This window comes from Rattus norvegicus, chromosome 14 (genome assembly GCF_036323735.1).
Source record: "Rattus norvegicus strain BN/NHsdMcwi chromosome 14, GRCr8, whole genome shotgun sequence".
Classification (NCBI taxonomy): Eukaryota; Metazoa; Chordata; class Mammalia; order Rodentia; family Muridae; genus Rattus; species Rattus norvegicus.
This window is the reverse complement of record NC_086032.1, coordinates 23031574-23042978: the sequence shown is the minus strand read 5'-3', so window position 1 is coordinate 23042978 and position 11405 is coordinate 23031574. Positions and strand designations below refer to the sequence as shown.

At 39.8% G+C, this 11405-nt stretch overlaps 1 pseudogene; it reads right to left on the bottom strand.

Moving 5' to 3' along the window:
• Positions 1-6020: 6020 nt before the first annotated feature.
• Smokl-ps6 (sperm motility kinase like, pseudogene 6) lies at positions 6021-10488 on the bottom strand (annotated as a pseudogene).
• Positions 10489-11405: the final 917 nt, after the last annotated feature.

Below are 11405 nucleotides of genomic sequence, written 5' to 3'. Positions count from 1 at the left end.
TCTATTGATTTGTCCCAGTGAAACATTAAATGTTCCTCTTTGGCATTTGCTGTCTCTGAGTTTATATATTCAATCTATAGAATGATTTACTTTTCTGATATCATCAGCAACTAATATATATCCTGCTCTCTTTCTAACACCATATGAATAAAAGACATTTATCACTGTGCCTTGGAATGCAGGTATTATCTGTTCATTCTATATCTACAGTACCTACAACAGTGTCAGCTAGCAAACAGGTATACTGAGAAATGCTCTTCTCTGAAATCTTGAAAATGTTTTTCAAATGGAAATAAAATGAATTCCCAATTAAATTAAGGATTTAACCTAGCACAATTCCAAGTGGAAAATTACTATACCTTTGATAGTTTAATATGAAGAATATATTAGAATAGCACAAATATTTTAATTGGTGATATATAAGATGCTTTACCCTGTGTTAAAAATAAAAATAAATTTAGAGACCTGGGAAGTGAGAGACTATCAGGATTCAAAGGGGGGGCACTAGATAAACAGTGAGGAAAGAGAACTTGTTGAGCCCACCTCCAGCAGAAAGACAGGGTATCAAGTGAGAGATGCTATCCCACAGTCAAAACTCTGATGCATAATTCTTCTTGTCTGAAAGAAATGCAGCTATGAAAATGGAGATGAGCCTGAGAAAAAGAAGGTCTGGCTACAGGCCCAAAGTGGAATCCAGCTCAAGGGGAGACTCCAAGGCCTGAAACCATGTCTGAGGCTATGGGGCACTCATAAAAAGTCACTATCATGACTGCCCTCCAAAAGATCCAACAAGCAGCTGAAAGAGTCAGATGCTGATATGTGTACCAACCAATGAACAGAAGCTGATGACCCCTCTGTTGAATTATGGAAAAGCTGGAGGAAGCTGAGGAGAAGGGCAACCCTCAATTAACCAGCAGTCTCAATTAACCTGGACCCCTGACATCTTGCAGACACTGAATACTAACCAGGCAGCATACACCATCTGAGATGAAGTCCCTAACACATATAAAGCAGAGGACTCCTGGGTCTGGGTTCAGTCAGAGAAGATGCACCTAACCCTCAAGGGACTGGAGGCCAGGAAGTTTAGAGGTCTGGTGGGTGGGGGTTAGGGACAACCTTGTATAAACAGGGTTGGGAAAGAGGTATGAAATGTGGAACAGTCAAGGGGAGTACCAGGAGGAAAATAAAATCTGGAGTGTAAAAATAAATTTTTAAATTAGCAATATCAAAAATGTTTATATAAGATTAATAACGGAACAAGCATACATTAAGAATACAATTACTATATATTAAGTATATGTAGTACTATTACTAATGGATGCAATAGATTATAAATGTGTTACATTGTGACACTTGGAAAGTGCTAAATTCCTTTCCAAACTTTGTTTCTAAATAACTTTCAAGCAAACAAACAAATAATAACATTGAACACTTTAGGTATTTGTTAAACTCTCAGAATAAGCAATGGCATGCATGGAATGTAATAATAAATTAATATATAAGGTATAAAAAGTCATAAACCCTTTCTGGGAACACTAAGGTACTTGGGATCATGAAGAAGAGCTAGGAAAAACAAGAATGCTAAACCAGGAATATCTTTTCAGCAAGACAGGTGTATAAGCTGTTTCAATCCAGAAGGCTGGAAATAAAGGTGTTTGATAGTCTATGTGACCTTTACACTATCTATATGGACAGGGGATTTCCCAAGTTCCTACAATCAGGGCTAGAGGTAGCAAATAGCTATCTGAAGGGCCAAGAACACCACATCTTCCCATAGGTCCTTGTAATTTTGCATCCTATTTTGAGAACCCATTTTCATGGAGGAAATGATATGTACTTTGAAAAGAGTTTCAATATAATTGTGTTTTCTTGTGCATAGGGGAGTGTATTACACCAGGGAACTGTTTTGTACTGGTCTAAAATATGCTTACAATATACTGTCCAGTGTCAGGCTCTGTAATGTTGAATCAACACCAGCTGACCAAGTTGTATTGAACATGATTTCCTTCTTGCCTCAAATAGATTGTTACACTATTAATCTCGGTGGTCACAAAGACATTCACAAACACCTGGACACTATAAGCTATTATCTTGGTTACTTCAGAACTCGATATTAAAAATCTATTGCTGAAAACATAACATGGTTGGGTCATAGGACATAGAGAAATCAGTCTGGTGTCAGATGGAAACTTCATCCCTCTGGATAACTTTCACAATCTTAGGAAGGTATATACAAGCTACCTGGAGAAGAGAGTAATCATTAGTGCTACACAGATGCGGGTTCTGCAAGCTACACAGTATATGAACTTGTGCAATAGCAGTAGTACTACTGTTGTAAGGAGTAACCAAACTCCTGATTGGATCTAAGACCCTCCCATGACATAGACCTATACCTGGCACTGTTATCAGGAACAAAGTGCCTGTTGCTAGGTGGTTCCTAAGCCCTAGGACATAATCTAATTCTGTTATTTTGTTAAATGGATATAGAATTAGGGCAAAATCATTTATCGCTATATCCATAGATCAGTGCATCTCTCAATCTCTTTAAAGATGCTTCTTCACAGAGATGGAACTAGCAGAGACACTCTTAAGTGGCCAATGTGCTGAGAATAATGAAGTCGGGAGTAGTCAGTGCTAAATGGGACATTTCTTAGTTAGGCTTTCCTTTGCTGTAAAGAAACACCATGGCCGAGGCAAACTTTATAAAGGAAAACATTTAAATGGGGCTAGCTTACAGGTTCTGAGGTTCAGTCCATGATTGTCATGGTGGGAAGGATACCAGCATCTAGGCAGAAATAGTACTGAAGAAGCTAAGAGTTCTACATCTTGTTCCTAAGGAAAACAGAAGGCTCATTTCAGGCATCTAGGAGGAGGGTCTCAAAACCCAACCCAACAGCGACACACTCCCTCTAACAAGGCCATAACTAATCTAAAAACTCCATACATCCTAATAGTGCCACTCTTTAGGCCAGGTATAGCCAAACTACCACATTCTACTCCCTGGACTCCACAACCTTGTTCAAACATATGAGTTTATGTGTACCATACATAGCCATAATATAATGCAAAATCCCATAATCTATAACAGTCTTTACGATGTTAAAGGTCTAAAGTTCAAAGTCTCTTTTGAGATTTGTGAAGTCTCTAAACTTCAATCCCTTAAGAAATCAAAAGCAAAAGGCAGATTACATATCTTCAACATCCTTTAGGGTATAAATAACCATTCCAAAACATCATGGTGAGGAAATATTAGAACAAAGCAAGTCAGAAAAACAGCTGGGAAAACTCCAATTTCCATATCTCTATATCTGATGTCAAAGCATTCTTCAGATCCTTTGTTGAAGGCTGTTGGCAGGGCTGGCATTTAGCAATAACAAACATTGTTCTTTTGGAAGGATTCCAATCTTAGTGAAAGGCATTCCTCAACAGGTAAACCATAGTTCTGGCATCTTTAACATCTTGAGGTATGCAAGGCCACTTCAATTTATAGTTTCTTGTTCCAACGAGTGGGATCTACACCTGATCTTCTGGGCTCCTCCAAAGTGCTTGGGTCACATCTGCCCTCTTTAGCACTCCAAGGTCTGGTTGATTCCGCTGCTGCTGTTCCTAATAGTCATTCCATGGTACTGACATCCTTAACATGCTGGTGTTTTGCACTTCAACAAGGCTCCGGTAGCCAATAATGGATGCTTTAGAGTGCTAAGCCTCAACTTCTATGCATGACAACTTTGGTCCTTGGCAGTCAACTTCAAAAAAGGCTGCACCTTCACCAATGTCTTTCCCTTGTTTCTCACAGTGCCAAACTTCAGCCGTTTTTCTTCATAACTTCATGCCCTCAAAACCAGTGCTCACTTTGATAATTCTTATACCATATCCAGCGGCAGCATGACATACAACTGACTATCTCTGGAACACAGATTCTTTGTGGTCTCAGAAAACATTTGACAGAATGTTTGTCTCGATAATGCTGATCTCTTCTTAATCACTGCTAATTTCTTAGTTCAAGCTAGCCAGCATCTAATGTCCCAATAGTTGATTATATGCTTGTCTTTAAATCCACAAGTTCTAAAGCCAAAGCTACCAAGTTCTGATGTTTGCTGAAGCTGAAAGATGGTACCGTTGTTCTATTACATGATTACCAGCTTTACATTTTCCAACTCTTTCACTGCCTAAGTTTGACTGTCCTGGAACTTGCTCTATAGGACGAGCTTGAACTCAGATCTGCATGGCTCTATTTCTTGAACCTTGGGATTACTGCATGTGCTATCACACCTAGACTTAATCTTTTCTTTGCCTGGAATTTTCTTTCTCCCAGGCTGGCTTTGAACTCAGAGATCTGCTTGCCTTTATCTCCTGTGATTAAATATATGTGCCATGGTGCCTGGTTCAATGCTTTCCATGGCCACTATTCCTTAAGACACAATCAAAACCCTGTATTTTCCAGCCTCAACATCTGGATCAGAACTTTGCCCTCCATTTCTGGACTCTATTTCATCCAGATTAAAAGTCCAAATAAAAAAAATCCAGGCAATAACACCTAATATGATATAATTATTCTTTGTTCAACTGTAAACACAAATAAAAACCTTAGCTAAGTGGGCTCTTGCCCTGAGATCCCCACTCTCTTAATCTGTTTATCACCTTGAACACAGGATTCTGTTCCATTTCACTTTTTTTTTCTAACACAAAAGTTTACTACAAAAAATAGCCTCTGTATTCAGAGTTATTTACACCATAGAGATTTGTCTAGATTCAGCATATGACACTCTTGGTTCCACTTCTGCCTAAGCAATCTTAAACCCAGCTCTCTGTGGATATCCTCAATGGCTGATATTAACTCGGGCCCACAATGCCTAAAATCAGAAATTGTTTAACCTTTCAATATCAGAACTGTTTTTATGGGCCATCTTCTTGGTTCATTTCTGTAGGTATTGATAGATGCCGCTGTTTTAGAAGACACCTAATAAAAGTGTTCCCCACTGCCCCTGTACAGTGTTATATATGTCTGGTGTCTTAATCTTGCATATTTCTTGAGACTTTTTTACTGGGAAAATGGTGTCAATTCCTAAGTGACTGAGAGACCAGTAACACCAACTGACTCTTCTTGCCCCATATACACAGAAGTGGAGTTGATGGATGGAGGGGACTTGAGATGCACCTTACAGTGATTGCTTGACTCCTGTTGGAGAGAGGAACTGTTCCCAGTGAGGAAGTTCTCCATGCTGACTCATATACTCTTCTTGCACAACAAATGGCCAGGGAAAACTGCTGAGTGTTCCTGAGATCAGAACACATTTTACTTCCCATGACGCTCCCAGTCCATTTGGCTGATGATGCTACTTCTTTCTCTTTTGATTCTTCGCTGCAAATTATCAGGAGCCTCTTTCATCAAAGAGACCTGTGTTTTCACCATCCATCCAATGCATAGGGCTTCAGGAGCATGTGCTGCCCTATGCAACATGAAGATGTAGCTGGTCTCAGGCTCTGTCCCTTGTTGAGTGTGTTATCAAGAGTCCTTTGGTAGCTGTTACTGTACACTCTTCCTCCAATTATGAACACTAGATGGACTATCAGTGCACCATCTTTGCTCTGTTTCTGGCTCCAATCTGGTCAGCAACAGTTATGTTGAACACAAACACAAACAGGTCAGGCACTCTGAGGTCCTTCTCTGCTTCCACTGCCCATTGTTTCTTCTAATGACTCACAGGTACATCTGGAGACAGGCAGCTAATGATCTCACAATGCCTGCAAGGTCCTCTAAGGCCTGTGCTCTTGATGATGACAGGCATGCCATGGTATATTGTTTAGAGCATTTGTAAGTTCTATGAAGCACCTCACTTGGCAGACACAATTGGGCAGCCATTATGAAAACCAACTTAGAAGAGTAAGGAAAATCAAGAGCTCAGACCTTTCTCCCAGAATCCTTTCTCAGCCCTCAGGTCTCAGGGTATCTGAGAAGGGTGTCACATCACCCAGACACACGCTATTAATCTGCAGACAGAAACAGTTGGCCCTTAGTTTCAGACTGTGATGTAGACAACTTCCCACTGGCACCCAACCATGAGAACTTCCTGACTCTCTTCTGTGCTTGTCTGCATGCTCAGCAAGTTGATCTTCGTGCTCTGGTATCTTGCAGGGAGCACAGTGCCTCCAAGTGCTCTGTTACCATGGCTGCCTCCATGGCTCCTTTTAATTCATAAGCGGGATTCTGTTGCTGGCTGGGTGTGCCCTCTTTTGGATTGGTAGGCAGCAACATAAACTTCTTAGGCCTTTTAGAAAGCCATTCTTCAGGGTCTTCCAGACCCGCCTTCTAAAGGGGGCCCTGGGTGCAGTCTGACTCCTGCCATGGAGCTGTCCCTGAGGACCATTTTGGGAAGATGGGATGGACTCTTTTTTTTATAGCAGGACCCTCACCCTTGGTCGCCATGGGGGGAGAATGGTGGTGATTTCACTCGTAAATTCCTGTTGTCCACTGCTCCAGCTGTAAGCATATTATAGAGCTGTCCTGTGAGCTGGTCCTCTTGAGGGGAGGTTGGTGGAAGAGTTGTGTTAAGCTTTCCACTCAGTATGATGGTGCTCTTATATTGTTCTTCTTCCTCAGAGGCATGATAATATAAGCTACACTGTAAGAACGCCTTCCTCTTTGAGTAGGTAACTGGACTTGTATTCTTCTCGAAGCAGTTCAAGGTGGGTGGCATAGTGTGCCTCACTGTAGTTCTTTTTCCCTTGGTAAGACTTTCTGACTTGTTGAAGCAGTTCAAGGTGGGTGGCATAATGTGCCTCACTGTAGTTCTTTTTCCCTTGGTAAGACTTTCTGACTTGTTGAAGCAGTTCAAGGTGGGTGGCATAGTGTGCCTCACTGTAGTTCTTTTTCCCTTGGTAAGACTTTCTGGGCAAGTAGAAGGTGGTAAGGGTAGGCACACTAGATCCCCTCCTCAGAGTAGTCTGCTTTTCCATGGTTGACCCTGTGCTTTTCAGTGTTTGAGCACACTGTGTGGGATGAGGTTTTTTGATGGACTTGTCTTCCCTGCATGCCTGCTGCCTGAGCATTAAGTAAGTAGCCATCACCTGGTCAAACTTTCTCTCCCTCAAGCTATCCCTTATTTGGCCTTGCTCATACCCCATGACACCCATTATAACCAGTATAGTGGAGTCAGGGTGGCTGTTGGTGTTCTCTCCCAAAGAACTGGGAGAAGCTTCATTCTCATGCTTTAGCCACTTAAATCTTAAAATTTCATTGACTCTTGGCCTTTCTCCAGGGTTGACAGTTAGCAATTTGGCTATTACATCCCAGAGTTCTGGTGAGAGTCTGAAGTTCACTGAGTACCTTCCTGCCAAGATCCTTTCCTTTATTGCTTCATAGGTATATCCCTGGAATGGGAGGCATCCTGTAGACATATAGTAGAGAACAACTCCCAAGCTCCAGACATCGATTGCCTAAGCACTGTCAGGTAAGAGCTCCACCTTTTAGAGTAGACTTTAAGTCAAATTGGATGTTAGATTATTACTCGCACAGTTTGGTCTGTATCAGGTCTTCCACGTATATATATCATAACATTCAGTTTAGTATTTTTATTATACACCCAAGTGTGTGAATGAATGGATCTCTGATGCTTAAACCTTCTGTTGAGTTCTTTTTACTCCCGATGGTTTTCTCTGTCCAATTTTGGTGTGAAGATTTTTGTTTTATTTTATTACATTTTGTTTTGTTATATTTTGTTGTTATCTCCTAGAAGCCTGTTCTTTCCTAATGAAAGACAGAAAGAGGGTGGATCTTGATACGATGGAAAATGGGGAAGAATAGGAAGAAGTAGCGGGAGAGGAAACTGTAATTGGAATATATCAAATGTGAAAAGAATCCATTTTCAATAAAAATGGAAAAAATAAAAATATAACTTTCAAAATGAAAGGAAAATGTCGATTGAATTAAATACCTATAACATCTTTGGCATTCAGTATCCACTGTTACTTGCATGGCCTGATTGAGAACTAATTATATGAAGACAATAGGAATATGTCCGTCAACTTTCTTTCTCTAGTTTCATCTATAAACCACTCCTACCCAGGCCTCCTCGCTTGGTATAAAGTGAACGATTAGCTTCCCCCAGGTTACCACTACCTTATTTCTTTCTACCAGTGCATGAGGCCATTAACTAGAGTTTGAGTCCTCTGAAACCTAGAAACAAAATAAATCTTTCCATCCTTATGTCATATGCTTAGCATTTTAGTCAATGTGATGCAAAACAGCTACTTATAGCCTCTATATTTCAAACTAATCAGTAAAACTAAAAGCATGTGAAATCATTCCATTTCTATAGGGTTTGGTTATAGAAATTCCAAAGAATGCTTCAATCTACATATATTCAAGAGTATGGTAGTATTTGCATGGAACCCACGTATAACTTCTTGTATATTTTAAATCCTCCATATATTATTTATCAAACCTTATATAATATAAAGACTACAGAAATAGATATTATGCTATATTTTTCAGAGATTTAAAATGAATGCATATGTTAGCACATACAGCTATAATTTTCTGTGAACATTTCCCATCCACAGTGGTTTATTCCTACAAATGCAGAGCCATGAATATAGAACATTGTTTGTATATAGTAAATAAATCCTGAGAAATAGAAATAAATCAGTAACCATTTACTAGGGTCAACTAATTCTCACATTGCCATGAAATAAAAAAAACTGCAGATATTATTCTACTCCACTAATTAATAAACAAAATAAAATACTAGATGTAACCAACAAATTTACAAATATATTAATCATTGATGCCAAAATTCTTCAATCAAACAGAGTAAAACATACGTTGCTTTTTATCCATATAAACATATTGTCATGAAAGAAGGACATTTTCTTCAGTGTTTCCTTTTTGTATGTAGGCTTTTCGGATACCATGGATTATTATTCAAACACATAAGGTTAAAGTGCTGTATTAGGTTTCCCAAATGAATGATTTATAATTTATTTAATCAATGATTTAATTATAGACAGCATTTGAATCCAGTGTTGTTGGACATTCTACTGAGGGCTTCCTTTTGACTGAGGGCTTCCTTTTGACTGGCAGAAAAATAAGAGCTTGTGGTATTTCTAAGTCTTTCATCTACTCTCCTGAAAAGAAAGTTTGTACTGGTTTGATAGCAATGTCCCCCATAGACTCGTGTGTTTAAATACTTGGCCCTTAGGGAATGATACCATTAGGAGGTGTGACGATTTTGGGAATAGGTATAACATTATTATAGGAAGTGAGTCACTGCCAAGGTAGACTTTGAGATCTGACATACTCAAGCTAAGCCTAGAGTGGTAATTGCCTGCTACCCCTGGACCAGGATGTAGAACTCTCAGCTCCTTCTCCAGTGTCACGTATGACTGTATACATCATTATTCTTACCATGGTGATAATGTATTAAGCCTTTTAATTGATAAACCAACCCCAATCAAATGGTTGCCTTTATGAGAATTGCAGTAGTCATGGCATCTCTTCACAGAAATTTACCTTCAAGACAATACTTTATTCCTTCAGTTTATTTTGGTATTTCTTTTTACTCATTTCCTTCCTCCTATGCTTCAAGTTCACTACCTTTATTTTGCATTGCTTCATTGGTGTAGAACTGAGAGACCATGTAGGAAGTATAGCGGCACCTGAATGCTCTTGTAGGGATAAAGAGGAGTGGTGTTTTCATAGCGTGTTAGAAATGGAAACTTTCCTTTTTTTTACATTAATTAATTTATCCAGATCATAGTCCTTTCTCTCAATGCCCCTCACATAGTCCTTACCTCCAGCCACCTTAACCTTCTCTTCTGATAAGGGGGAGCCCTCACCCAAGTTATTACACTGCCAGGACACATCAAGTCACTACAGGACTAGGTTTATCCTCTCCCACTGAGGCTCAGTAATGGAAATGGGATCAACAGGCAGGTACCAGATTCAGGGATATCCCCCACTCTAGTTGTTGGGTGACCAACAAGCTGCACATCTGCTACATAAGTGTGAGAGCTTAGATTTAGTCCATGCTCCCTTTTTGCTTGGTGTTCTGGTCTCTGGGGAACCCCATGGGTTCAGGTTAGTTGATTCTGTTGGTCTTTTTGTGGCATCTCTATCCCCTTTGGGTCCCTCATTCCTTCCCCCAACTCTTCATCAAGACTCCCTCTAATGTTTGGTTTTATGTCTCTGCATTTGCTTCCATTGGCTGCTGGATGGAGCTTTCAAAGGCCAGTTACATTAGGCTCCTGCCTGCAAGCATAACAGTATCAGTTATTCCGTAAGGGATTGATTCTTGCCCATGGGCTGAGTCTCAAGTTGAGTCAGTCATTGGCTATTCCCTTCATATCTACTCTATCTTTATCCCTGCACATGTTGTAGGCGGGACAAGTTGGTTTCAAGGTTTTATGGGTAGGTTGGTGGTCTTTTTCCTTCACCAGGAGTCTTGCCTGGATACAGAAAGTGGCAACTTCAGACATGATATTCCCCATTGCTAGATGTCTCTATATTTTAGGCTCTCTATATCTGCTTTACTCATAATAGCCAAAAACGAGAAACACACCAGATATCACTCAAATGAAGAATGAATAAAGACAATGTGTTTTATTTACACAATGGACTACTACTTACTATTAAAAGCAAGAGCATCATGACTCTTGCAGGCAATTGAATGAAACTAGAAAATATCATGAGTGAGGCAATCCAGAACCAAAATGAAATACATGGTATACACTTACTGATAAGCAATAAAATTCAGGATACCAACAATAAGCTCTACAGACCTAAAGAGGTCAAATAACAAGTATTACCTAAGGAAGGATGCTTGAATCTTACTCAGAAGGGGAAATAAAATAAACATCAGAAGTGGATGGAGGGAGGGAACTAGGTGGGAATGGGGATAGGAAGTTAAACGAGGTAGGGAATAAGGTATAGGGAGAGTGGGTGAGAGAACAGAAATTATAGTCGGCCAAGGAGGGTATCTCTCTACAGCATGTTAGGGACCAGGGCAACTCTATCAGAATAAAGGAGTAAATAGAGAACAGGATGAATTTTAAGATTTTGTTGTCTGAGGTAGCATGAGTAACTTTCTATGAGTGTTATATCAATAAAGAACACTGTTCTAAACAGTTCCACATCCCTTTGTGCTATTTACCAACTTTCCTTTGGATGAGGGGCTAGAAGGAAGGTCAAAGTGTTTGAGAACCCTTACTAAAAGTAGGTTTTAAAATGTACCTCCTGATACAAAACCATGATAGGAAGTGGCCGAATTATGAATGTAAGCTTGAGATGTGAACTTACAGTAAGTTGGTAAGGGAAAACTCATTTTACCTAGATGAGGCTAAAGAGAGACCACGGAACCAATTCATCTTCTGATGAAGTCCTAGTTCTAATGAGGGGAGAGACACAG